Below are 27,844 nucleotides of genomic sequence, written 5' to 3' on the forward strand. Positions count from 1 at the left end.
CATCTAATATATAGTTGAGGTCATGCTTTTGACTGCTGTGGAAAAAATGTACTTAGTGAGCTGGTGCAACTTAAAGCCCTCTGAATGACTTGCTAGCTGCCGCCAAGAGCAAGACCTACCCATGCTCTGAGCTTGGTTGCCATTAGCCATTTTTGTGGTATTTCTTCTGAGCTTCAGTTTAGTGCATTGTAATCATACTCATCTGATTTACAACTGGTCAAAAGGGGATGAAAAGAGTATTCTAGTTACCTCTGTTCACAAGATGGTCCTTGGTTACAGCCAGTGGGGATAAGGGGGTTGATGTTTGTCCACCTGTGTGCTTATTTGTTCAAGGTGGCATGTGGGCTTCAGGGTAATGCTGAAGACATATATAACTTTGAAAAAAACCTAATTTCTTCCTAATGGCAACTATTAACTTCCTGGAAGCTGTGAGATTTTAATAAAATGCTTTTATTATCCCTTGATATCTGTTAAAATATTATATCATCTATGGATATTGGTCTGTCTCCACTCTGCCATCTCCAGAAATCACCCTCAGTCAGGACAATTCACTGACGTAATTTTTCTGTGGTACAATCGAAAATGTAGAAGAAACCATTCTGCAAACAGATACATGCTCAGAAAGGTGGTGGAATGTGTGTGGGCATATGTGCGCATCAAGTCATGTCCCAAACACATAACAGACAAGGAAAGTAACAAGATCATAAAGATACATCATGATTTTCAGCACCAATCATAACATTATAAAAAAAATGTTTATAATGATGTGGATAATGCTACGTGCAGTAGAGAAGGAAAGTGAACAGTCATGTAACCTTGATTTTATTCTATGATTGCCATCTGTTTTCCATCCTTTGCAGAATATTCTTCAGGATTATTGCTCCGTCTGGGTTTGGGGGAGGAAGGGGCAAAGTTATTTTCCATTTTACACTGTCAACCTCATCCTATTTGATTTGGCCATTAAAAAAAAAAGAATTAGTTTTACAAATACTATTTGTTCTTATTAAACATTTCGACAACCTATTAAAACAGTTTCAGGAAACCTATTGGCTAAAATAGATGGAGTTCAAACTTGATGCAATTAAAACTACATGAATTGAGTTCTGCTTGCTCATTTTTGTGGAGGGATTCTAGTGACATCATTTGAATAATCGCTTTTTAATCAATGTTTTTTTGTCTACTGCTCTAGCTAGCTTTTCTTTTTGCATTCTAAATGCCTAGTCCCTGTATAAAGTAAATAGAAGACAAAAATATCATTCCTCATCAAAAGAAATTGTTTCCCCATTGGCACCAAATGTCTACTCCAGATAGGAGAAGAGGAGAAAAAAACCACAATAACAATACAGTTTTGTTTAATCTAAGTTCTATTGAAGTTACTGAGAGTTTTTTAATACAGTTCAGTAGGAACAATAACCTGCATATAAAAATACAGACTCCATTTAAAGGCAGAAGGTCAGACAAGTTGTAAGATTTTGCAAAGATTTCCATGTGGGCAAGAGCTATGTTAGTTCTGTGGAGTGCACTCGCTGTGTAGCTAAATATTTTACAAGAAAATAAGATTCATATAGGAGATATATTGTAGCTTTAACGTGTAATCATTTTTTTATAATATTACATCTTCTATACGTGTGTGTACTAAGGGGTGAATACCTCACACAGTTGCAGAGCTCAAATTTCAAGTGTTGTGAACTCCACCTCCCTGCACTGCATTCATGTTTTTACTTCTTGGGGTATTTGTGTAATACGTATTTGTGTGGACCGTTAAATATATATAATGTATATGATTACAGGTTCTGCAAATTCAGTACAATTGTTGACACAGCCTTGCTATGTTAGGGTAGGTAAAGCTAGAAGATCCTATGTATCTTTCAATGTGCTTATGGTATTGCTACTAAAGCACACATTCATTAATACCAGTATATAAATTTGGATGAAAAATTATGCAAACAAATGCTTTATTTTTCAGTTTTGTGGACTTTGTAGTTTATGCTATGACAAATGTTACAGACATTTGATAGATTGGAGATCAAATTTTCATTGATAGGTAATGGATATGTTCATTTAAACAGCGGAAATGAAAAAATGAGCTAAATATCTGACTGGCTGCAAACCTGGTGGAGTTTCACCTGTCCAAATTTTCCACAATGACTTTTGTTATTGGCAGAAGAAAACACTGCAAGAACAGAAGTGCAGCTAGGTTTAACCACTAGGCCTGTGGAAGCTTAAGTAGTAAAAGTAAGAAATTACCCTGATGTAAATGAATAAATGTTATACTAGATTAAGTACCTAGCTTATTAAGTCAAAAGAAGTGTTGTGCATTTAATGAAGAAGCACACACACAAAAGAAAATATATGATGGCTTATGAAGTGGGAATGTTTACCATAAACCTAGATTTGAAATTGATCCTGGAGATTTTGTGTGAAGCCTATACAGCATACAGACCAAGCTCTGGAGGTTACAGCTTCATCCTAGAGGTTGAAAGGAGAGTCCCCTGACAAGGGGAAGACTGAATTATGTCTTGGGAGGTTGACTTAATATGCAGGAAAAAAGATGTCTTCTGTCAGTATATTTTGTGAGGAGGAAAACCAGAAGTGATCTAGCCACCACTTCAGAAGTAGGTCAGAGCTGTGAATCCTAATCCAAAGCAACATGACTGCAACTCAGCATAAGGTCTCTTAAGTTCCAGAAAAATGGGTTGTGTTTAAGACATGTCTCTGCCCTTGTCATCACCTTTGCCTGATATGCTGGCTTTCCTGAGAACCATCTTTCACACAAGAGTAACCACACCTTCCTCTCAGCTATTTTGCCTCTTCAGCAAACCTAAAGTTACATACTTCTGTCTATAGCAGCAAATCAGGGCTTGGGCATGAGTGATACCTGGCTTCTGCTCAGCCATCCCATCTGTTCACATGTTCCCTAGCATGGTTTTGCCCCATAGCCCCAGACGGTGCCAGGGTGGAGTTCAGGGAGCAGCATAGGGTAAGGACGGTTTCCAGGAGGCAGCTAAGAATACAGCCACCTTGACTTGGGGTGGAGATACTGGGTCACCCACACTCTGGGCAAGAGAATTAGCGCTGGTCTGTTTAAATTACAAACATGCACACAACCAGTGTTGCAAAGCTGAAGCCTCCTCTAACTTCAGCTGTGGAGCACTGATGTCCATGCAAGTTGTTCTGTCATGTTTCTTTTACCTTTAACCTTTTCACTGGTCACTACTTAAAGAACAGAGAATTTGGGGAGGTTTAGCTGAACCACCCCCTCTTCCATTTTAGACTCTCAGACAGTATGTAATGCAAAGCATTTGCAGTATTTGTGGCTTTTACACAGTAGATAACGATTGTTCAAACTACAGTGGCCTCTCATACTTATCCCTGGGACTGTTTTCTTTCTCTTTTTTTTTGGTGCCATTTCTAGCTTGAATGAGATAAAGAACTTGCATGAATGAAGTTATGTTTTCCATGCTGCTCTTGTGGGGGACATTTACTCCCTGTAGTTGCTTGCTACTTTGTGGTCTTTTCATTTTTGTATAGTCTTTATTGAATACTTTACATATGAGTTTTAGCTTACTGCTGTGTTGGGCATCATATCTATTAGTAGATTCTGATGAAATATCTATTTTACAATTTTCTTCTGTACAAAAAAAAGAAGCTTGTAAACATGGAATTTTTTCAGTAATAAAGTGATGAGGGAGATACGATGTTCAGCTTTATTAATCTAATAATTAAATAATTAAGATAAAAGTATAAAACCATAACACTACTATCAAAAATTTTAATATCAAACAGCTTTTACAAAAGGAAGTGAAGAATATATGACTTTCCCTTTCTCAATAATTTTATTCACATAAGATTTAAAAATATTTGATTTAAGAAAATGTGGGTATTTTTACTCACTTTGAAAAAAAAACACATTTCAAACAGCAGGATGTAATTTCAGACTATTTGCAGTCAAGAGGCCTCTGCTGAGCAAAATACTCATTCAATTTAGGAATGCAGATTATAATAATTTTCCTATCTCCCTCACAGCAGGATTCCTGTCATCGTTTTGCAAACTCACAGGTTGCAGTATTGAATGACTAGCTAACTTCAGTTCCAGGTAACACATGCTCCAAGCATATTCTCATTAGCTCAACTTAGTTATAATGCAAAGCTGCTTAGTTTCACCAAGTGAAATGGGATACACTTAAATTGCCTCATCTAATATAATGCTTGTTCTTAATACATGCAAAGTGGTTTATGATGGCAAAGCTTGTAGAGCATGAAAATCGGCAGGGAAAGTAAGGTTTTCTGACTAAAACTGTCAAAAAGAAGTCCTATTTTGTATCATTACTTTTTAAAGAGGTTAAGAATGAGGAAGGAGAGATTGGAGTAAGAAATAGTCAGGCTAGAAAAACGTAAATTTAGTGCATTAACATTTTTAATACATCAGCTCTACCAACCAAGAAAATTATCAAGTAAAGCCATTCTTTCAGTAATGTCTTCTGCACCATAAAATTACATGTAAAATACACACTGGTCAAAATATATTGCAGTAAGGAAAAACAGGCTTTATTCTGTTTTATCCAGAGAATTTTAAATAGTACACCATGTTTCCATTTCTTGTAATTATTAATCCAGCTTCCTGTGGCTGTATTAATTTGCAGGGACTTTTTAATTTCAGATGTGGATAAGCAATTATTTATCTTTCTTCTTCTTTTTAATGCGCTTTAAATAAAGTGACTGTATCCCAATCTCATATACCTTGCAGACACAGAAGCTGGTTTCAATAAGACCCCAAAACACCACTGGTAAAATTGTGGGTTTTTTCCAGTATCCTGCACCTGCAGTCTGACCATAGGGCTATAACTCCTCTCCCTATATTCCTTTCCAATACTTCCAGAAAACTGTTCAGAGAGGGGCTAAGCTGCTGCAGGCTTTGCAGATGACACCCAAGCGCATATCTCATTTTCCACAGATGTAACCAGAGCCGTCACAAAGATGTTGCACTGCCTAGAGGAAAGTGGCTCCTAGAGAAGAGCATCTGGCTGAGACTGAAATTGGGTGAGATCCAGACAGTACTGGTTGAAAGGCAGAAATGATCCAGGCAGCCAGTTGAGCAAGATTCCTAGGCATGTGCCATTAAGCATTAGTTTGCAATGAGGCTGCTCACATCCTTGGAAAAAGGCAGGGATAAGCATTGTCCCTGTTGCTTAGCTGTGGCCCCAGAGAATGAACCAAGAACTCTTCCTACTAAAAGCATTTGCGACACAGTTTTTTTTCAGTCTTTCTTAATTTTTCACTGGGTTTAGAAAACAAGGCCGCAAAACCAACAAAGTCTAGAAAACTATTCCATACCTACCAGGCAAAGGCCTAGACACAGACATCTCTGCAAACTTTCTGAGAGGTTGATATAACTCATAGTATCCAAGGCTGTTTCACTCTTCACAGTAAGAGAGCATTGCTCCTGGACCGCAGTGTCTCTGAGGCTCCTATTTGCATTTTGGTGGAAGGCACTGTTCTTGTTCTCAAAGGTACAGCCATTTTGGATCTCTTGATATCCATGAGCATTTTTTCCTTTTCCACAAATGAACTGCTTCTACAAGAAACGATTTTAAAACTTCTGAGCAAAGAGGGCTCCCGAGAGAGACATAATGCATCTTTTCTTGTTATGCAGCGAGCTTTTAGGAGCTGTACACACCACAGAGTCCTTTCAACAAATAAGTTGACTTTCAGAAGTTCTGTACATCTACTGAAATTAAGCCTTCTGCTCTTGGTAGGAGAAAGGTGAAAGATGAGTGATTTAAACTCTGGGATGTCATCAAACATCCCTCATCTGTGAAGTGCCAGGACACAACAGTGTTAGCTTATAGGAATGGATAACTGGTGGGTAGAGATGAAAGTATATGTGAAAGCTGCAAGCAAATAATGCCCCATGAAAACACACAACTGGAGCAGCTGCACACAATACCCTTGGGGAAGCTGGAGTCCAGTTTCAGGATGGAACAGGTATTGGAGCCTGGTCCCAAACATTAATGAAAAGTTACGAGTGTCTTTATGGAGGAGAAATAACTGTAAAACTGTTAGTATTCACTGTCAAAATCTTAAACCTTCTCCCTGACAGCATTATCTTTGCTTTACTTGGTTCCCTCAACAGGGAGCAGAGAGAAGGCATCCTGGATCTCATTTGTGAGGATTTTGTTGGTGTAAGCAGTCACCTGCAGTTTTATTTCCCTGGATTTTCTGAGGTCACAACATGACCCAAGTAAGACATGGTCATCTAAATATTTCTCTTGTGTTTCCTCCACTTCACATTCAGGAATAAGCAAGAGTAAAATGGTAATATAGGTCTTTAGCTTTTTGCTTTTCTTACTGGTGTTTGCATGGTTTTGATTTTTGGTAGATACTTCTCAGAGAAATTTCTGTCTCAAAAGCAAAGATGCTTTCAGAAAGCACTCAAGTCACCCTGTTTGTTTTCCATATATATTTTCCATTATATGAACTGAAGTACTAAATTTAATTGGTTAATCTTTGGGCCTCATGAGGAAAATACATTCCTAGAACATTTTCCTCCTGGTAATTCCTTCCTTTTAGTCTCTTCACTGGCTCACCAGCTGTGCTGCTTATCACAGCTTCATTCACTTTATGAAAACTATTTAAAACATTCTCCATTAAAAACTGTGTAGAAAACTCAGTGCATGTTTGTGAAGCTCTTGTAGGAACATGTAGTTATTGGGAGGAATAAAATAAAAAATGCAAAACTACTATTCAATTGGTATCTGTGCAGCCAAGCTGTACTTATTGCTATCATGAATAAAGCATTTGTTTTTCTAAATTGTGTGTATATTCCTAGAGGGGTACTTAAAAAACAGAGCTTGTTAGAGAAGGCGTGGAAACAATGCAGAATTTCTCCTGTTTCAGTACTCAAATAATAAGGCATAATCATAAATTCTTACTGCAGTCCGACCAGCTAAAAGGGCATGGAGGACTCCTCCAGAATTCTGGGAATTTCTTTTTCTTGACCATTTGTGTAACCCAGATCCTCTGAGGAATGAACGGCCAACCGATCCACTTTGGGGTCTGCTTTTGTCTTCCCCCAAAAAAACTCCCTGTCTCTCTGGGCAGTCCCAGTGGAGCTGGGAGCAATGAACACTCCAAAACATTATCCTGGCCAGCTTTTGCCTCCTGAAGTCTTTGGAAGCCAGAAGACTAGGGTGTGAACATTTTGCTCTTGACGGGGTATAATGAGAGCCGGTGTGCTTTGTTCAGCTAGGAGACTCACATAAAATACTGGGTTCCTTGGGGAATTTATGCTTGTCAGTTTGGTTGGTGTGTTTTTCTGGATTTGTAACTGTTACTTTAAATCTTAAATGCTCCTTCCTTCTCTAAAATAGAATTACAAACTCAGCTGCAAAATGCGTATACTAAAGGATGCCAAAAGTTTTCTGTGTCCTTCCTTTTGTTCTCATAGACAGTGGTATTTTCTCTCCTTTATTAATATGCTGGTATCTTGATTAAGATCAAGAAAGCTGCTGTCGTAATGGGCCTGACAAAGTGTGCTTTAACAGCTATTGCATAGTGCTTCAAATATCTTTTAATATTTCAAATATACTAAAATTGAACACATAGTTTACAAATATATAATTGCAAGTTGCTTTTTATATTAGTAATGTAAAAGGAAAAAATATCAAATAGCTTTCTTTTCCTTATTGTTTTTGATTGATTGTTCTAGCTGACTTTTATATTGTGTGGCACAAATACCATTCTCTGAATTTTTTCTCCTTGCAGATTAATGTGCATAGAAATGAGGTAGCAATAGTATTTTCTTTCCATAAACCACTTCCTTTTACAGCTGTATGTATTGTATGACTCCATCACATGGTAAAATGCACATATTGCTACATGTATATCTGTAGCAGTTTGTTTGAAAGTGTCAGCTGTGCCTTTATATAGTCATAAAACAGCATAGACAAATCTTGGATATTTGAGTTTTTAACATCTTGTAGATGTAGTGTTCTAAAATATGTAAATGCATACAATGGATAGAACTTTCTGATGTAATTTTGCGGTCTAATGTCATGTAACACTAAGTTATTCCTAAGCCATGTCCTTAAGAACAAAAATCTATCTCTTTATATATGTTTCTGGATTATTGGCGTGGTCCTAGAAGAATATAAATAGCTGAAGTATAATGCAAGCAGGATTTGGATACAGAAATGTACCAGTATAATTGCCAAAAAAACCCACAAAAAAACAACAGGAAACAAACAAACAAAAAAAGCCCAAAAAACTTTAATGTCCACTTAGTATTTGAGGATTCACAAGTATCTTAGCTTGCAAGAAAGATTGTCACTTCAAATAGTGCAATCACACAGATACAGCATTGCTGTATTGGCTGTGCTGTGTATTCAACTAACACTCATATTCTGCAGGCAGATCAGATCTCATAAGCCAGGTGCCTCCAAAAATTTGTCTTCTGCATTGACCAGACACTGAAAGTTTCTCAGTAATCTCATGCTTCTCACCTGAGAACATGGGCATTTTTTCCCTGATTTGAATACTTAGGCTTTACTTAGAAAAAGCAAAAAGGGAACAGAGACTGAACTCTAAAATTTGGTCTCTCATTTTCAGAGGTAACTGACACCAAGTCTGCTTCCCAACACCAAGTCAGCAGAGATTGTGAAGCCGTAGGATAACATATGGAAAGTGTATTCACTAAAATACTGTTCTGATTTTCACTGGCTTGTGCTCATGCATTGGTATTCTTATGCTATCATATATAGAAATTATGTTCAATTGTAAATGGAAGAAAAAGATGGAAAATAAATGGGCTGTGCACTTTATCCACTTCTCCTTACTGTCCCATATCAGAGATGCTTATTTAACAATTCAGATCCCTGAACAGCTTAAATCTGTGGATGTTTAAAAAAAAAAGAAAAAAAAGTTTTTCTACTTTTGTTCTGTTTTGCAAAATTCAAAATGTCACATGAAAATCACCCTATTTGTGGCTCACATGAAAATGTTTGGTTCTTTTCAATTTCATGTTCTAAAAATGACATGGGTCTGAAGTTTATTTTTTTCAATATCGTCCCTTAAAAAAGAAAAACCGAACTGGAAAGATGGGTTTGCTGCACCTAAATAGCTATTTCTTTCATCAAATATATCCAAGATTTTAAGTCAGCTTCAGAAGATATTATGGCTTCATCCGATCCTCTTATCCACAGTAACTCTTGGAACCTGGCAGCTCAGTCAGGTGTGAAAAATAATCTCATTTTTATAAGCACTCCAGATATGCTGGAATTTGGTTCTTCAGTAAATAGATGACATGAAATACTTTTTTTTATCAATATTCATTCCAAGATAGTTGCATTACTTAACAATGACAGTGAACTAACACAGAGGAATGCAGAATTGCTGTGCCTATGGAGACTTGACATGCATTTGGATTCTTTGTCCCTGTTTCTGAATATCATGACTTCTTTACTTAGAATCTCAAATATAAACTAAAATAAAACAAGGAAACATTTTTCTTTTTTTTCCTTCCCACACCCCCCCCCCCCCCACACCCCCCACCCCCCGACAAACTGCTTAGATCTCACAGGCCCAAACTTGAATTGTACAATCTGTTCCTTGGCCTTATTGGAGGGACTAAGGAGTTTTCCTGCCTAGAAGCATAAGCATGTAGCAGAAGTCTCTACATTGAGAACTTGCTCATTTTAAGATGATTCTGTAATCAGCAGCCCAGATCTGAATCACATTCTGGAAGCGTTCATCTCTTGGCATTGATTAGAGGGAGAGTTTAAGGTGACTTCAGCTCCCAATTTAGGCGCTTAACTGAAAAAGTCATCACAATGGATGGTGCATCCAGACCCTAATGTTGCCACAATCCTGCTCCAGATTCTACATGAAATCCAGGTGTAGCTGAAGCTGATAGGACTTGTGTCGTTGACCCCAGGCACCTAGAAGCTCTTCTCAGACCTTAATTCAAAACTTGCCAGAATGTTTAACCTTGGGAGATAAGGACATATGGAAATATTGTCAGAGCCTTAAAAGCTGTAACTCAAACGTGTCTGCAGTAAAACGTATCAAGCTTGTACCTTTGACACAGGAATGGGATGATGCATAACTCAATGAATATAAGAGGTCCTTTCCTTTGAAACTCCAGACAGCAGTGCTCTCTCAGCAAAGCTTAACAATATATAAATATCTCTTTGTCACTGTCATGAATGCTTGTTTACAAATCCCTCAAGCCCACAGAGTGCAAATAAAAATTGACAGGTAACATTATAATTGAAGGTGCATGCATATACACTGCAGTGGTTTTTATTTGTGCAATGCTGTGTTGAGCTGTGCCAAGCTCACTGAAGACATGGGACCATTGCAATCATTTTAACAAGTTATTTGGCTGCATGCATGATGTGATTTACTTCTGGGTCTCGTGAATGCATTCAGCTTTACTTGTTAACCTAGCAGAGCATTATTTATTAATGAGTTCTTCATGCTTTATTAAGCCTAATGTCAAAACACCTCTGTGGGACTCTAGGCATGTTCTCTCTTTGTGTTAAAGCCTTCTAAAGAAAATGAAAAATTATGCAGCAAGCTGCAGATAAAACCCAGTAGATATCAGTTCAATTACTCTTGATCCTGGCAGATGATGTTTCTGAATATTTGTGAAAGCACAGCATCTGATTGTGTGCTGGCTTAAATTAAAGCATTCTGCAATCTCAAATGTATGTAATTAGGGCTCCTTAGAAACCTAACAAGGCTACTGTGGTCTCCAAAGCTGAGTGGAGTGCTCAGATGGCAAAAACTGACAAGTTCACCATGGAAGTAGGATTCATGCTTTTTTCTATGAACTGATGTTTGGTATCAGAGGAGGAGGCTTCTTTATGAGAACATTAAAATGTTTCAAAGTAGTAACATGGTGAATTATCTGTGATTTTCTGTAATTTGAGAGGACTGTTATGACTCAGAAAACTAATAGTGGAGTTCAACAAACTTTTTCACCCCTTATCTGACTGAACACGTTTTTTCTAGCACTGACATGAGATTCAAATCCAGCAGTGCTGCATATCTTAGCCTGTAAGAACATTCTGGGACATACTTCATGATTCTTCTACATGCGTTGGTATTTAATATAGCAGCTTTTACACCACAGAAACACAGACATAATGGAATAAACATGATTTCATGTAGTTGAAAAAATGATAATTTCCAGAAAGTTAACACATTCATCACTTTTAACATGAAATAGATATAAGTGTAAGAAGCTTTCAGATAAAGTTCTTGGTTTGCTGTCATCTTACATTTGAAAAGCAACCTTTTAAACATGTGCATTCTAAAAAGATTTTGGTTAGCAGACTTAACAACAGCCAATCAGAATCACCTGACTTGTCACAATAAGCAGAAATAATATTAAAAAGCCCTAATCAATAAGAATGAAAACAATTAGAAGTCAGTTCCTTTTATGAACACAAAAGAAGACATTTAGCATCTGAAGTGACAGGCACAACAGTTTAGCTGTTGAAAGCCAAAAGTTTTGCACAGTTGAGATGCCATCTTGTTTTTACTGAAGACAGAGTTTCATTAGAGGTTTTAGTGGAGAGTAGAAATACGGTGTGAAGCCTTACTTTTACTCACAACTCAGCGCAGTACCATGCGTTTATGTATTAGATAAAAAAAAGTAGCAAAATTTGACCGAAGGTACAGGCTAAAAAGGCTGCCTCACTTTCCAACTCCAACAACAGATCTGTGGAGAAAAAGTCCTGGAGGGAGCTGCAGATAGATGATTTGGACATGGCATAATCACTACTGCTTTCTCTCCTATTTTCTGTTTGTAATTACTACCAGTTATGAATATTTAATGTAAGCTTGTTTTGAGCTTTTTCTTTTTCTTTCATCTTCATACTTTCATCATCTTTCACATCTGAGAGATCAATGTAATGCAATGGGATGGTAAGGGAATGTACTGTATTGTTACCATATCACAGCGAACATAAGTAATTGAGGGGACAGATCCTCAGCTGGTGCCTGTGAGTGGGGCTCCCCTGGTTTCAGTAGAAGCCGGCCAGTTACAGGCTGTCACACTGAGACCTCTTGGCACAGAGATTTTGGTACTGTAAACCAAAGAGTCACAGGCCACCCTGCTGGAGTGCTTTCTCCTGTTTTCTGTCAAGTAGTCACTGGAGCCGGGTTTGCCTCTTTCTGAGTGGGTGCCTAATCATCAGGGAAAGAGTCCTGTTTGTCTGGTGCATGTGTTTTGTCTGGCAGTACCTATCAAGCTGTGAAGTAAGGTGAGGATGGTAAAGGAGGGCTCTGCTTTTTCTTCTCTGTTATCTTTTGTGATAAGTAATTGATCTTGCTACAGAAATTAGTCTGCAAATCCCAATGGGAAGGAAGCATCCTCTGCTAGCCCAGGAAAAAGCCAGGAATGACACAGAGGCAGGATCAAAATTTAAGCCACATCCATTGGCGCTTCCTATTGTTTAACTCAGTTAACTGCAGAGAGTTTCTCCTACAGGGTTTTTAGGGATTTTTCTCCCGTGTTATTCAGCTACCACAATTATTACAGATTTTCCTCTTCCCAACCTTCCTCATGCATTGCTTATACACAGAACACAGAGTGTGGATGATGGAGGGATGTGAAGTGTGGCATTGCAGTTCTGTGCCCAACTGCCTGCTCTGGATCCAGCTCAATAAGCCTTGGACTGTACAAGGGCAAAGAAAATGGGTAATGTGGCTTCCTGAGAGTTGTAAGGCAACGTGGTCTCACTGCAGGCAGGCACGTTGCAGGTATTGTTGGTTTAATGGCCACTGTTTGCTAGTTTTACACTGCTGTTTGTGTACGGTCAGAAACTTCCACTAATAAGAAAGTAGAAATATAAGAAGCTGTTACATCAAACCCTTTATATATTTGTTCAATTTTTTTCTTTTAGAGTAAAAAGATGTCAATAAAATTGCATTTGTTTCCAAACCAGCAAAACACAATTTGCCACTAAGACTTAACTAGCATCCAGAAACTCAGCAGTAACTTGTCTTAGACCAAAGGGAATCTGTTGAGAGCTTGTTAGGTTCCTCTAGACTACAAGGGAGTCAAGCAAGTCTGTCTTGCACAGCTTTCCCAAGAGGACACAATTAAAAATCATACTGTTCAGGAACTACTTTATATGCTTTTGTTTTTAATAAAGCCCTTTGAGACCAGCAGCAGTATGTAATATTCATCCTGCTTTTAGTTTGTGTATGGTCTTTACTCTGCTCATCGACAGAGTCTACCATGCTTTCTTAATCGTTTGCTGTCTAATGAGAAAACTCATGATTAAATGGAAGGTCACTTGCTTCTTTACACAACTTCCATACAAACACAGCATGGAGATGTGCTGTTTCATTTATGTGATTTCCAGAAATAAAATTTCAACTGATTAATGTGATTTTGTGATACGCTTATTCCTGTGAACACATCATTTTTTCAAAATGTAAGTTGTCTACTTACAACTTAACGCTGGTTTGGGCTGTGGTGTACACCTTTCACTGAGGACAGCAGAGCAACGGTAAACCTTGCTGGCCTCAGCCATGAGCTGATTTAGGTACAGACTGTCACTGGCATGATGCCTGGCACACTGGCATCTCCCTGTGCTGCATGTGTGAGAGAGCTCACGGGGAACGGTGAGGCACGTTCCTGCCTGTGATGGCGTTTGGAGGAACCTGCTATGGAAGCAACTGTCAGCTGAGACAGAGCTCTGGCAAAACCCCTGTGAGCTTGTGGAGCTGAGGACACAAAAATCCTCTTGTCTTAAATCAGTGCAGTTACTGGAACATTTGTTCTGTAAATCAGAAGGAAGGCATATACGCTGAAAGAGACTGGATTCTGTGCAGTGTCGTCTTAAGACAATTTCGCTTAGTCATGTAATTTTTGCCCTTTGTTGCATAGATGTGCACCCCATCGTTCTATGTCACACAGAAAAATATGAGCTTACATATGCAGTCATGGGAAGAGAGAAACTGCCCAATCATGTAAAATTAAAGTTCTAATGATTGAACTTTTGCTTTGTTTTGCTTGTGTTCAGGGGAAAAGCCTATTTGGAAAGCTCTTCTCTATCCTCAGTTACTGCTACTCCAGGCTATTTATGCTGTTGTAGCAGTTCCGATAAACCAACAGAAGAGAATCGTCTTTTCTGTTGATGGCACATTTGCTGGTATTTCTGCAGCAGTGCTGTAATGTCTTTATTGTGTAATGCTGTATTTTAATAGTCAATTAAAATTCCCATTGAATTGACAAAATGGACTTAGGAACTTCTGAAGACTATTTGGCTAAAAGTACTCATGAGACTGTTCTGATAATCACTGCCATGGCACTATTCAAAATTACTCAAAAGCCTTACCTTATCACAATAGGAAAAGTAATGAGGCAAGAGAAAACGTTTTTTTTTTATAAAGGAAACCTATTGTGGAATTGAGTTTCATCACACTGTTGTGCCCATATCTCCTCTCTTTTTTCTTTGTCCTCCAGCACCACCACCATGTCTCCTCTGCTTTTTGCCCGTTTCCCCAACTTCATTCTGTGTTGTCTCTCTTTTTTCATGTTTTCCTCTTTTTCTCATGTTATCTAATAATAACAAATGGTGCAGTGCCTTTGTGATGAGAATGGGAAGGTGATGAATAGTCCTGTAGCAAGATTTCAGGGGCTTCCCACAGAGTTTGTGTAATTTTATTCTTTTCATAACAAATGTGTTTACAGCCTGCAGGTTAAAATGAATGAAAGTAACAAAGAATACATAAGATAAACTCTGTATGAGTAAGTACACCGCTAACAGGGAACGGGGCATGCAAACACATGAGTCATTCCAACTCATCCATTGCTCACTTCTGCCACCCCCGCAATGTTATCTTCAGTCCTGTGATACTTGATGGGTTTAACACCCCAATTGCTGGAAGCGCTTATTGCATGAAACCTTTGCTTCCCTTCAATGTGTTTCTCAGTTGTCCCAGTTTCATTAGAGGATTTGTTTTTCCAGATGTCATTGGTAGATATTATTATGGCACTTTTATGACGATTTCCTCAGGGCCTCCCCCATACAAAGAGGTAACAAGCTTATGTAGTGTAGTGCACTGCCAGATGTGTTGTGGGATCGTGTTCATAATATTTAGCAACTTTTGCAATTGCTCCACAGAGGAAGGACGTTGCAGCTTTCGCAGGCAGACTCTGCAAGCAAGGCAAATGACAGAACTCGGGAAAAGCCATAAATAGGAAGCTCGCAATTCAAGATACAAACCAACCCATAGGGCTACTGTGTGAGAGGATAATAATAGTTTTAGCCTTTTGAAAAGACATGGACAGACTGAACTGCAAACAACATTTCAGTCTTCCTCATTCTATTGCCTCTGGCCTTTTGATTCTCCACTATAGTGTGCAAATAAAAGTGAATTGGCACTTTCAGATGCACTTCTGTAACCCTACAGATGTGTTATCGATGTGGATTTTTCAAGTTTTAAGACACAAAAGGAATGTGATTGAATTATATGAAAACATAAACAGAATGAGCATCTGCTTACAGGGCATTCTTCTTTCTGTTATTTACCACAGATTGTGAAGAATCATTTTGAATAGAGATGGATGTTGGGGGAGGGAGCACACAAACATGCTTTTACCGGGAATAAAATCTGGGGCAGGATGGGCAGGGGAGTGAAAAGGGTAGTTTTTAAAAATGGCAGAAGTGGTTAAGCCCATGGGAGAATTGCTGCAGTGAGGCAAGGGCTTGCTGAAGGCAAGTATAGGGGGCGGCAGCAGACGGACAATCGGCAAGAACTAAAGCGGCATTTTTTAGTCTAGCATTTCTTTGTAGGTAAATCATTCATTTGACCTAGTGAAGTGTTTGTTCCCTCTTCCCTAGTGGGATCTCCATGAAGTAGTGCACAGTCTGGTTTCAATTACATGCTTAAAGCAAGAAGAAGAAAAGATTTATTCCATGTGGGGAACAAGTCCAGATGCTCCTTGGCTGCAGTGACACAGATGCTGCCGTGTGTGTACTGTAGAGCACCTCTCAGCACTGCCATGTAGACGGGAGAACGCTACAGCATGCTTCTTGCCTACAAGTCCAACCTTTCTGTCATGAAAAGCAAGGGTGCATGGAGAAATGACAGGATTTTGCCCTGAAATGTAGCCAGGGTAAATACCCATGGGCTAGAGTAACCTAATGCGGCATTAGTTAACTCCCTTTGAGTGTATGCATTATAGCACAGTCTTTAGTTCATGCTTACATACTATTTTTTTCAGACCTCTGCTTTGTTCACTGCACTGGAGGGACTATGCACTGAGAACAAACCAGCAATACACAGAAAAAAATATGCTAATCTCTGTAGGATGCCTGTCTCGTATGTGGTAAAAATGGAAGTTATATGACAGCTAAGGCAGAAAAATGCAGGAAGAAAAAATTGAAGCACCTGAGGCTTCAAAAGTCAGTGTAGCAATTTTAGCAGTTACTACCCACCAGCTGTTCATTACTATACTTTAGCTGGAAATTTCTGCCTCCACAACTGAGTTGCATTCACTGCTGACAGTTTAAAACAAGTCCACTGACTTTGTGCTGAAGCAGACTCAAACTCTTGATGAGGGGAATAAAACAGTATAGCTGTGGATGTTGTAACAGCAGGGGAGGGCAACCTCTTAAATTGCTTCAACTCTATCCCAAAGAAGGTGTACCCAAAGAGAAGACTCTGTCTTGGGTTTCTCCTGGCCTCTGCCACAGGCTTCCTTGTGGTGGTGGACGGGTGATTGAAATTTACCTTTTCACAGCTGTCCACCAAGTGCATTTTACTCAGAGTTCACTCCATCTGGCTAAGTAAAGAGAAATACTTGGAGTCTGATTGACCAAAACGGTGAACAACTCCCAACTGCAGCTGAAGTTCATGGCACCCTTCTCTGAAGACGCTAGCAGCATAGGACCAGGTGCAGGCTCCTTGGACTGACTTTCTGTAGTGATAATTCTGACAATTCATCTTAAATCCCTGTAGGTCAGTTCCCTCTTTTGTGGAAACACTAGCAATACTCTCATTTCACATGGGCATTGTTAAGATATATTTATTGGGTTTTATAAAGAACTTCATTACAGAAAGTTGTTTAAGGAAACTGTCATTCTTATTAGAGGTATACAGTGATATTCAACCCATCTGTTGTGTACCGCTGTCCAATTTCAGCTTTTTCTCTCATCCTTATAAAATTTTTGAATGTGACAAAAAAAATGACAATTTTTTTTTAAAGTTGCTCTTCAGAGCATGTGGCAAATGGTGCTTGGATACCCTTTTCACATTTGCAATGTGTGAATGAAAGGATGTATAGAAAGACTTGTCTGCCTTTTCTTTTTCTTTGTTTTAGCATAGAATGCCTCCTTTCCCAACATTACAGAGTACCTTTCTGTGTGTGCCCTGTGTCCTTTATTGGTTAGCATTATTCTGTCAACTTAGAGTTGATTAGGAAATTGATGCATTTACTAACAAGCTGTATTTCATATGTTGGTTTTGGTCCACAAGCTACGTTTTCTTAATACTACTTAAGCTGATAATGTATTAAAATGCATAGTTGACTTATTTCCTGGAAATTTGCCTTACATCATCACTAGATGTAACAATTGTTTATGTTCCTGTGATCTGATCATCATACAGTGAATCAAGCAAGACCCATCAGCTTGGTTATCTTCCTGGGTACTGCTTAATAGTGACTCTGCATTTGTGATGAAGAAACAGCAGTTTGAAATATCCCTTACTGATAGTGCCAGAAGAAAACTGGAAAATCTCCAGAATTCTTTCATTTTTAAAACACTGCTGAATTTCTTTGTGAATATATGAATATACATATCTTGCTTATTTGAGCAATGAGATTATTTTTTTTCTCACTTGACTGTACTTTCTTCTTGTACTACATATTGGTTCAGAAAGAGATTAGAGTTTACCCCATGTATCAAGGGGGATGAGAGGTGGGAATTTTAGTGTTATGCATATTAAATTAAGGAATTTGTAATTTTTTTTATATATTGCAATTTGTAAATAAGGGGAGAGTTGGAGAAAAGCAAACACTACTGAGCATGTATCAATTGGCACTGCAACAGAATCATTCCAGAATGGGAGGATAGTTGTTTAAACCAGGATACTGATTAGAAAATAGAGTAACAAGTCAGTAAAATCAAAAGGCCTGATTTCTACAAGAATTGTAGCCTCTCTTGTTTGAATAGAAACAGAATAACAAATTAGAAAACATGCTTTTGTATGTGGTCACATGAGAAGGAATGTCTATACCCTTCTTTATTTTAGGTGACATCCTGTATTTTTTCTTCTGATGGTGGGGAGCAAGCCACAAAGACTCCTTAAGTTTTGGGAGGGAAATGTTGCCCTCTTGGTTCCTGCTGCCACCCTCCAACAAGCAGCTGGGGAGGCAAGTTCCCCCCGAGCAGGATCTGACCTAGCCTTACCCCTGCCAGTGGCTTCATTTCAACCTTTGTCATTGCTCAGGAAGGACAATCATAACCAAATCTACAGCAGGACTTAAAAGGAAAAAAGCCTGAGGGTGATGGAGAGTTTGTCAGGTGGGTGGGTGGGTGGGTGGGTGGACGGATGGATGGATGGACGGATGGACGGACGGACGGATGGATGGATGGACGGACGGATGGATGGATGGAGGAAAGCTTCCTCTTTTTCCTCTGCTCCTGAGCTGTCACTCAGCTAAAAGAATTTACAAATCAAAAGTTATGGCCCATGTGAAACCAGAGAAGGAAGCACATTAGAAATACCCCCTGACTGCAAACCCAGGTGAACTGGTTGCAAATTTAACAATATTATTGATCAGAGAGGAGGAATTTGGGGGGATAAAAGGCAATAAGCACAGAAATATCTTTGGGTAAGTGTTAGTCTCTAGTGTGACCTGAGCAAACGCAACTTTTATTGTGAGCCATGTTAACAAGGAGCTGAGCCTATAAGCCGCACAATAGTAACAAAGAAGCAATTTATGCAAAATGGGGGCAATCCTTATCTCATAGTATCTAGAGAATATGCAGTTGATTAATTTAAAAAAAAAAAAAAAAGGAGGAAAGAAAAAAAGGCTTGCATAAGTTATTTAAAAGCCTTTTAGTAAGCTGCTATTGAGGAAGTATTAAGAAAAATAGAAAGGGTATGGCACTTGAGGAAATGGCAAGGCATTGTGGGAATATAGTATGAAATAAAGCAGGATTCATTTATGTAATTATTACAGAGACACAGTAGTCATACAGTAGTTAAAAGTTATGCCATGATTCCCCAAAATAAACTTGTCTTCATGAAGGTATGTTTCTTTGTCCTTTATCTTTTCTACTAGGTGTTTTTATTGAAAGCAAAGTAAATGTAAACATACAAAGAAATTAACAACTATTTCTAAAACACTCTTCCAGGTTCAGAGTTTGTTTTGCTCTGGTTTTGTTGTCTTTTTTTTTTTTCCTTTTTTTGATAACAACTTCAAAATTATTTAATCTAGGTATTGCAAGCATAGCCACTCTGAAAGGAATTGCATACTGCTACCTTTTTGTATATTAATCAGAGAGTTGAAAGACATATAGGTTTACATTTTCAAAAGCAGTCAGTAATTCATGCTGAGTGCTCTATTTGATATGCATAGAAAGAAAACACTGAGTATTAAGTCAGCATTTAATATCAGGTTTCTTTAAGTGTGTAAACTTAGCTACCTGACATCATTAATCAATTTTGGTATATAAGGTCATAAATATTTACGTAAGCAGTCACGTTTGGCGTTACCGTACAAAATAGTAATTATTGTTGAGACTTTCAAAACAGCTGAAGGATAATAGACACCCTGGGTTAAATTAGACTAGTCATGAAAGCTAGAAATGATAAAGGACTTGGAATTAATTTCAGAAAGTAGATGTGGGGACTTCCACACTAACATTAAAAAAAAAAAAAAATCCACATTCATGTTGCTATTTCTGAGGTACTGAAAGTCTTTCAGTAGTTGTTGTTTATTTCAGATTTTAAAGTTCTTGATCCATTTTTGATGTTTCTGCACAGGCACCAAACGACTTTTGCCTTCGGGAATTTAAATATTTCCTCCATACAGGAGAATGCATTAACCACCAAATTCTAGTTTTATTTTGCTGTAGCCACAACACAGTCAGCAGACCGTTTAAAGCACTAAAACTAGAAAAGCCAACCTTCAGATCTGAAATAAAGCAGCACCTTTCAAAGTTATTACTGAGTTCACACCCTGGGCTGGGTCTGAGATTTTGCACCTACCTCCATGCTTGGTGTTTCCTTCTGTTCTGCTCCAGCTACTCACCCGAAGGCTCACAGTTCTGTCTCTGTGCTTCATTACACATTGTATCATATATGGTATTTCTGAATGTATTCTGGGCCCAGCGCTGAAATTCCTGACAAAAGCAAGTCTTTGCCTATGACAGTACTGCCACAGTTGAGGAGATGCTCAGAGCATTGACCTCAGCTGGTAAAGCAAGAATTTAACCTTGTCTTAGAAGAATTTGCAGCCTGTCAGCATCCAAAGCTCCAAGGTACTGAGGCTTCTGCTTTTGCAAACAAAACCAAAACGAAAGGTTTTCCAGGGGGGCTGGTTAAACCCTCCTTTGGATGGCTCTTGGCCCCCAAGAAAAGTCATTAATAGTCATATTTAGAGCAAGGGCACAACCTAGCAGAGAGCCAGCAAGAGCCCTGGCCGTGGCACAGAGGCATCTCGGTCAGCACAGTGATAACCAAGCAGCATGTCCTTTGGCCAGGAGAGGTTCCTGTCGCCTAAAAACCATATGGACTACTTTAGGAGAAGGTCATGCCTCTTGTTATGAAGAGGAGAGGAAAAGGGTGTGAAAAAGGCCTGCAGCTACTGAGACAAAAGTCTGCTGCAATCAGCTCCACCGTGGCATGTGGAAGCAGCTCTAGCCCCTGTAGAAGTAGCAACTGGAGGATTATCTGCTGTATTTCAGCACTGAGAAAACAACCACTGTATTTTAACTAATCCCTCAGATTTATGCCTGATCAGCAAGACACTGTTGATGGTATGATTAAATACTTTCAGAATATATATGTAATCAACTTTTCACTCAGATTTTATGGTTTGCAGAGAAAGTGGTAATTGGATAATGTTAGGAATGTTCCTTCAACACATGGCTATCAGTGAATTAAGTAGTAACAGCTTTTTAAAAGCCTGCTCATGGGTTAAAGGCCTTTTTTTCAGTCTAAAATACTTATTCCAGGCTACAGTTTTAGAACAAGACCAAATTATTTCTGCAACTAAGTAGTTTATACTCTCCTTTAATTTATTCCATCTCTGTCATTATATTGTCCTTGAAACTATTTTCTGTCACTGTCAGACACGATAGCCTCAGGACAGGAAAGAAAGTGAGATAATATATCTCCATGAGCTTTTCCGGTGAAATTTTTTTGAAAGTTTTCAAATGCAGACATTTGGATTTAAGCAGAAGATGAAAGAACAATGAAACTAGGAGATTAAAGGAACAAAAGCAATTATTTTAAATGTTATCATTCTAACATTCCAATATTAATCATTGAACACCATTATAATTGCACCAAATTATTTATATAAGTAACAGAAAAAATTATTTTATGTTAACTTCTGCTATTGCTCTGCGAAGAATGTCTTCTCCGTCAGTCTCATCTCTCATAATTATGATTCCCAGAAATGTCACTAACATTTTTCTAAATATGGTATTAATAAGAAGCTTAACTTTAGTGTTTCATAAGATTATCAAAACCAATTCTTAAAAACATATAGTACATTCATTTTCATAAATCAGTGTTAGTTCAATGTGTGCTATTTTTCCATTTCACAGATAACCTAAGTAGAACAAGCAAATCCAGAGAGTAAGACTTTCATTGTTGGAATACTGTGGGAGGAAGAGTGAGGGGCAGAGATTAGAAGATTTATGCTTTTGCCCTATTTCTTCAGTGTGTGTTATAGAATTATCAATTCTTTATTTCCCATATGCTAGCATTTTAAGAGATTATTTTCTGAATAATTTTTTGCTCTGCTTAACCACCATTACATTTTCTAAACTGGAATGTCTGTCATTTAAGTTTTGAATTTCCACAGACTGACGTGTTTAGAGGTAGAGTGACTGGCTGGCTCAGGGAAGCCATGTCTTAGGTTTCAAGAAACATGATTCAGACCTCCTTGTATTGCTTTGAGTGTTGCAACATTTTCTTTACATAGAATTACCCTTGCATGTTCCTTTGCTTTTTCATTTTCTCCTTGCTTAGCACTGGCAACTTCATCAGCCCCTTGTAAAAAAAGCAAGTAAGTATAGTCCCACCTTCACAGAGTCCATAAAACAGGCATGAGTAAGAGATGGTTCAATGAAGATACACAGGAGAGGATATACAGATGTTTTACTGCTTTAACTCACTTCCAGTTGTTGGATGAACCAAGGCCTTTGTGCATCCCAGTTATTTTGATACAATTTCTGATAAGCTGGAAATTAATGTATGATAAAGGGTTTATATAGGATTGGCACATTTGTGTAGGAGCTGAGAGCACAAGCCCTCATCCCCATCCCCAGCACACAGCAGTCGGTTTGTGCAGACAGGATGGAGGAGCGAGCCCTTTTATTTTGTTGATCTCGCCACAATACATTTTCCTTATCCAAAGGGAATTTTGCTGTGCAGTGCTTCTCTTAAACTACCACTTCAGCCTCTTAACAATTTTGCTAGCCGTGATTACTGCCCCTACTGAACAAGAATATCAGACAGGTTTCAGTCTTTTCCTGAAGATTGGTGGTTGAGTATATGTGCAACAGCAACAAGCAGTTCAGCTTACCTTATTATACAGGACTCGCTGCTTACTTTTCAGCCTACCAATACAGGGAGGGTTATTATATGAGTGCATGTGTATACTTGTGTGTGCATGGGTGTATGCTCTTACCTTTAAATACAAGAAAATTCTAGTGATGCTCAAAATTGTTCAGATATTGCTGGTTTACCTGCCTTACACAAACACATGCACACACAAACATCCATATCTATCTTTATATAAATACAGGCATTTTTATATTCATGCATAGTCAATGTATTTTTGTACATATTCACAAAAAAGTGTTTTAACTGCAAGTGCATACATTTAAAATTGTAATTAACTTCCATGTTATTAAAGTGAATGAAAAGACATAACATGTAGTCTTGAAAGCAACTACTGTCTGCAAGTGAAATTCTCCATTATTTCACCATGTCTTTTTCAACATTCTTTTACTGTCACAAGATTTTGTAAATCACTGGCACCAAGCATGCGTGTTCTATACACCGAAAACTGTTTACCCACACGGATGGATGGATGTGTATGACGCTGAATCATACTGAAATAAAATATTTTTCATGAAGGAACGTGTAAATACTAACCAGTATTTTTCAAACACTTTTCCCACTACAACAAGAAATAGTTATAACAGCACTATTAAAGAACATGTTAAAGAGAAAGATATTCAGGAAAATAAATCTTATTGAAAGGGCCTATTAAATTTGGATAGCTCCATAGCTGAGCACCCAGCTGGGGAGATGCTGCCTTTTAGGGACACCTGTAACTGTGATTGACCTTAGCAGGTACTGGAGGTGGTTTGTGTCACTGGGAGGAATAGTGCAGAGGCCATGAAACAGGAATGTGCTTATGGGAGGTTTAGAAAGTGCCAGCAGATGGCAAGCGTGAGGCCACAGCAGTGGGTTTTTTCACATGTGGGGGAGAGTTCTGAACCAACAAAATTTTCTTGAGTGCCCCAGGTGACTTACTGTGCACAACTTTTGAATGTTACTCTGAAAATCGAGATTTCTGAAGACATCATGTTTGGTGAGGAAAAGCAAAAGAACCGCAAACTAATGAATATATTTAGGAAAGGATTTGCCTGAGTCATTAAAAAAATGTCTCTGCAGTACTGAGAAAGCTCAGTTCCTATTACAGATACAGATTAAAGATGTTATTTGTATGCACTTCTTCTTGGCCTTCACACTTGTCTTCTTTGTTGGGAGTTTTATAAAAACACATTAAAAACATCAGCATTGCAAAAAGGGATTTAAAAGCAACTTGTCTTCTGGAAAATGTTTGTTCCATTGATGTTTGAGCTTGCACAGAAGTAATAGAAACTGCATCTCTGATCACTGGAAAATGGATTCTTGTCAAACGCACTAACTGTCCTAATAGTGTGGTGCTATGTCTTGCTCTGTCTCACTGCCAGGCTTAGCTATAGAAACAGCATAATTATATGAGTAGCAACAATTCCCTTATCTAGTATGAACACTTGCTACTGTTAACCATATTTCAATGTGCTGAAGATGAAGCAAAGAATTAAAATTTAAGCTGAGTTTTTTGGGTCTTTTAATCCAATGGAGGTTGTTTTTCTGTTGGGTTTTTCGTGTTGTGTTGTGTTTTGTTTTGTTTTTTTTAATTTTACACCTTTCAGCATCTGCCAGCCAGCCCAGAAGCAGGTGATGTTAGCAGAGCCAGAGCTGCTGCTGCCCAGGGCACACCACCTGCCCTCATCTGGGCACTCTTTGCAGGAGTCTTTCCTGGACCTGCTAAATCTCTGTTCTGCTTGACTTCCTGTGCCACTGCCATTACCATGACCACGGACTGTGGCATTTGAGGACTAATTTTTTCAAATAACCTCAGCAGAAAATTCTCCATTTCTCTCTGTCATCATATATATTTCCCAAGCATAGACATTACTAGTAAATCAGTCCAGATATCTGCATGCTGTTCTTAAAGACAGCCAACTAATGGCCCGATATTCCTGATCTAAAGCTTATTAATGTCAATGAAAATTCTTCTAGAATAAAACTTGAATGCCATATGAGGCAACCAGAATAAGCATCTTCTAATCCACCAAACCCATGAAACTGTATGGATATTCAAATTACAATAGTGAAGTAGTTGTAATGATATTAACAATTAGCAAACTTTTGATATTAGAATATCTAGAGTTTTGAGAATGACTAGCAGTTATTTCCAAAGCATCTTACAGAATCACTGAGATAACAAAGACCTCTGTAGAAGGCACAAAATACATTTTAGTTAGAATAAGGGAAAGCAGAGAAAATCCAGCTAAGAACGATGAGTCAAAATTCATTGTATATCGAACAACATAATTACAGTGATTATGTTTTTTGTCATTGCAGAGTTGATGACTATTTTCTGGAGCAAATGGAAATTTCCATCCCACAGTCATTGTAGTCGTCTGATATTGCTGTATATTAGTATCTTAGAGCACTGTGATAGCGTCAAATATAAACAGATTACTGTAGACAATCACCAGCCAAAAACAACAAAGAGGCCAGATTATATCTAGGCCTTCTGATGATCAAAGCTTTAATGTGCTTCATATGCTGTTTCATAAATAATGAATGTGAAATGGTTGTGGCAGTAACATCAAGGCTTACATATTTTTGTAGTAATTATTTCAAAATTAAATATAAGTAAACATATTTTAAATTACTGTATTTATTAAATATAAAGCCCGAAGAGCCAAACACAAAGAAAGAGAGAGGAGGAGATTTATCATTTGTAGGTCACTTGTATCCTATTTGTAATGATTCCTTCCCTGCACTAAAGAGAAAAGCTAAAACAATTTCATAAAAGTGTCATCTAGTAAAAGATAACCCTTTCTTTGGAATTATTTCTAATTTGTTGCAGAGCTTCAGAATGAGATATGCCAGCACCAGGATTTATTTTCCCCTTTTTGTTTCATACATGCTGATTTACGTATTTTGCTGGTCTTGTTTAAGTAGCATACCATCTTCTGTGAACTAAAGAGACTTTATTAGCAGCAATGATACCAGCCATTCAAACTGGAATACATAAAATTCCATATTATTTCACATCACAAAATAGGCATCCTTATCTCTAGAAACTATATAAGTAAACAACATCTAAGTTTGAACACTCAGCTTGCTCGTATTATCTTTGCCTGGACATCTAAAGAACACTAAAAAAAAAATTGAGATAAATTTTCAATGCCCTGCCAAAGAAATTCAGGTGAAGGTTCAATAAAGTTAATCATCCTTTCCAGAATAATGAGGAATTAATACTCAAATCATCTACATTTGATACACTTTATATTCAGCAATGTCATTTAAACCTTAAAACAGCAAGAATTATGGGACCTCTGAAGCTAATATTGATCTAATGCCGGCAGCTCAATGACAATGTCAATTACTTTATCTTCTTTTTTAAGATAATATGGGAAGTACCCATGCTGTTAGAAACCATACATGACAGCAAGGTCCTCCTTCCAAAACTGAAAAAAATTGATTTCCCGATTTCTTTTCATTGCAGCTGATTCAGATTTTAACTCAAAGCATATATAGGTTTTCCTTAGGGGAAATTAACAGCTTACTTGTGTAAACTTTAGACTATTTAAGGAAATTGGTTTAAGCTTTAATTAAAAATCCTTTCTCATTTGCTTTCTGTTTTTAGGGTTGGAACTATTGTTCCCTTCCTGGTTGTTTCCCTTTTTAGGACACTAAAACTTACCTGTCACTGGCCTTGTCTGCATTGTTCCATTCAAATTCAACACCTGAAAATACTTATGCTTGTTATTCTTTCTCTCAGTCCTTGCAGAGAAATGAAAGAAGCCCAGGATCCCTCTCACTGTTTGCACTATGTAGTTTTACCTCTTTGTTTAACACCTCCTTGCTATTTTATCTCAGGCCTTTCATAAACAAACCATCTCCAGATGTAGATCACATACCAATTTATCATGAGAAGGTTTGGGGGAATAACAGTAGGGCAGTGGTCTAATAAACCCACAATGTACTTCAGCTGCCTATATCTAAGGCCACACTACACAAATTCTTTACAAAACATTAGTCAATGCAGCATATGTGAAAGATGTAGCAGGTGTCTGCAGGAGCACCACGCTGCTGCATCGGAAGCACGTGTCTCCTGCTTCCTCAACACCTTCCTGAGTGCTCCACAAGGCAGGTCAGGTGCCTTCTACTTATCAGACAGTGGTCAGCCTATTAAGGGTATTACCAGAAACAAGTCTGGATATTAGCAGCCTGTTTACATGTTGGCAAACCAACTACAGAAAACAGTTTTTAATTTCCAGGTGTTGGTTGCAACAGTGCAAAAAGGTACTGATTGACCCAACCTGTCTCCTCAGGGTCAAAAAATTTCTGAACATTTTCTTATGGTCACTCTGAGAGTTGTCTCTGAAACAAGTTCTCTAGGTTGCAGCTGGTTTAAACTGATTATGTGTTTCTTAATAGCATACTTGTAATAGTAACATCAAGCCTGAACCAAAGGACAGTTCAACGGATAATTTTTCCTCAAACCCAAACTGAATCTCAGTCTCTCCTTCTCAACAAGAATAAGAGCAGAGACAAAAATGTTGCCTGGTTGGGACATGATGAATTCTTCACTACAAAGACCTGAAGAGTTTTCCAGTGTAGGAATGGTAGCTGCTGCAAGGGTGTGCCTCTGCAGCTCCGTGCTGCTCTGGTAGATCTATGGGGATTTCCCATGGTGGCCCACAGAGTACCCAAATTATTGCTGCCAGTGGCCCTTTATATCAATTTCTGATCTCTTGTGCTGAGTTACTGGGTGTGCCTTCAGAGCTGATGTGTCCACATCCTGGGTAAAACTTCTTCCTTCAGGCCTGTCGTATGGCATTTTCTGGTTTAAAATGTATTTTTCGATGAGAACCACTGAAGCAGAACACCCAGCCTGTCTTCACATCCTGGAAAATGATGATTGAAATGACATACCACACATCACAGTCTGTGAGGCAACCTATGAACATCTGAAGATGTTATGGCCAAATATGTGGGCCCTTCTTGGAGGGAAAGGACTGTGCTGTCACTTCACCACACAGAATTAAAATCATACTCA

The 27,844-nt window shown here is 38.2% G+C and overlaps 1 protein-coding gene across 2 annotated transcripts in view; it reads left to right on the top strand.

Annotated features, from left to right (window-relative positions):
• HS3ST5 (heparan sulfate-glucosamine 3-sulfotransferase 5) overlaps positions 1 to 27,844 on the top strand; it is a 195,644-nt gene that overhangs the window by 101,452 nt on the left and 66,348 nt on the right. The window lies entirely within an intron of this gene.

Source organism: Falco cherrug, chromosome 6 (assembly GCF_023634085.1).
Source record: "Falco cherrug isolate bFalChe1 chromosome 6, bFalChe1.pri, whole genome shotgun sequence".
Taxonomy (NCBI): domain Eukaryota; kingdom Metazoa; phylum Chordata; class Aves; order Falconiformes; family Falconidae; genus Falco; species Falco cherrug.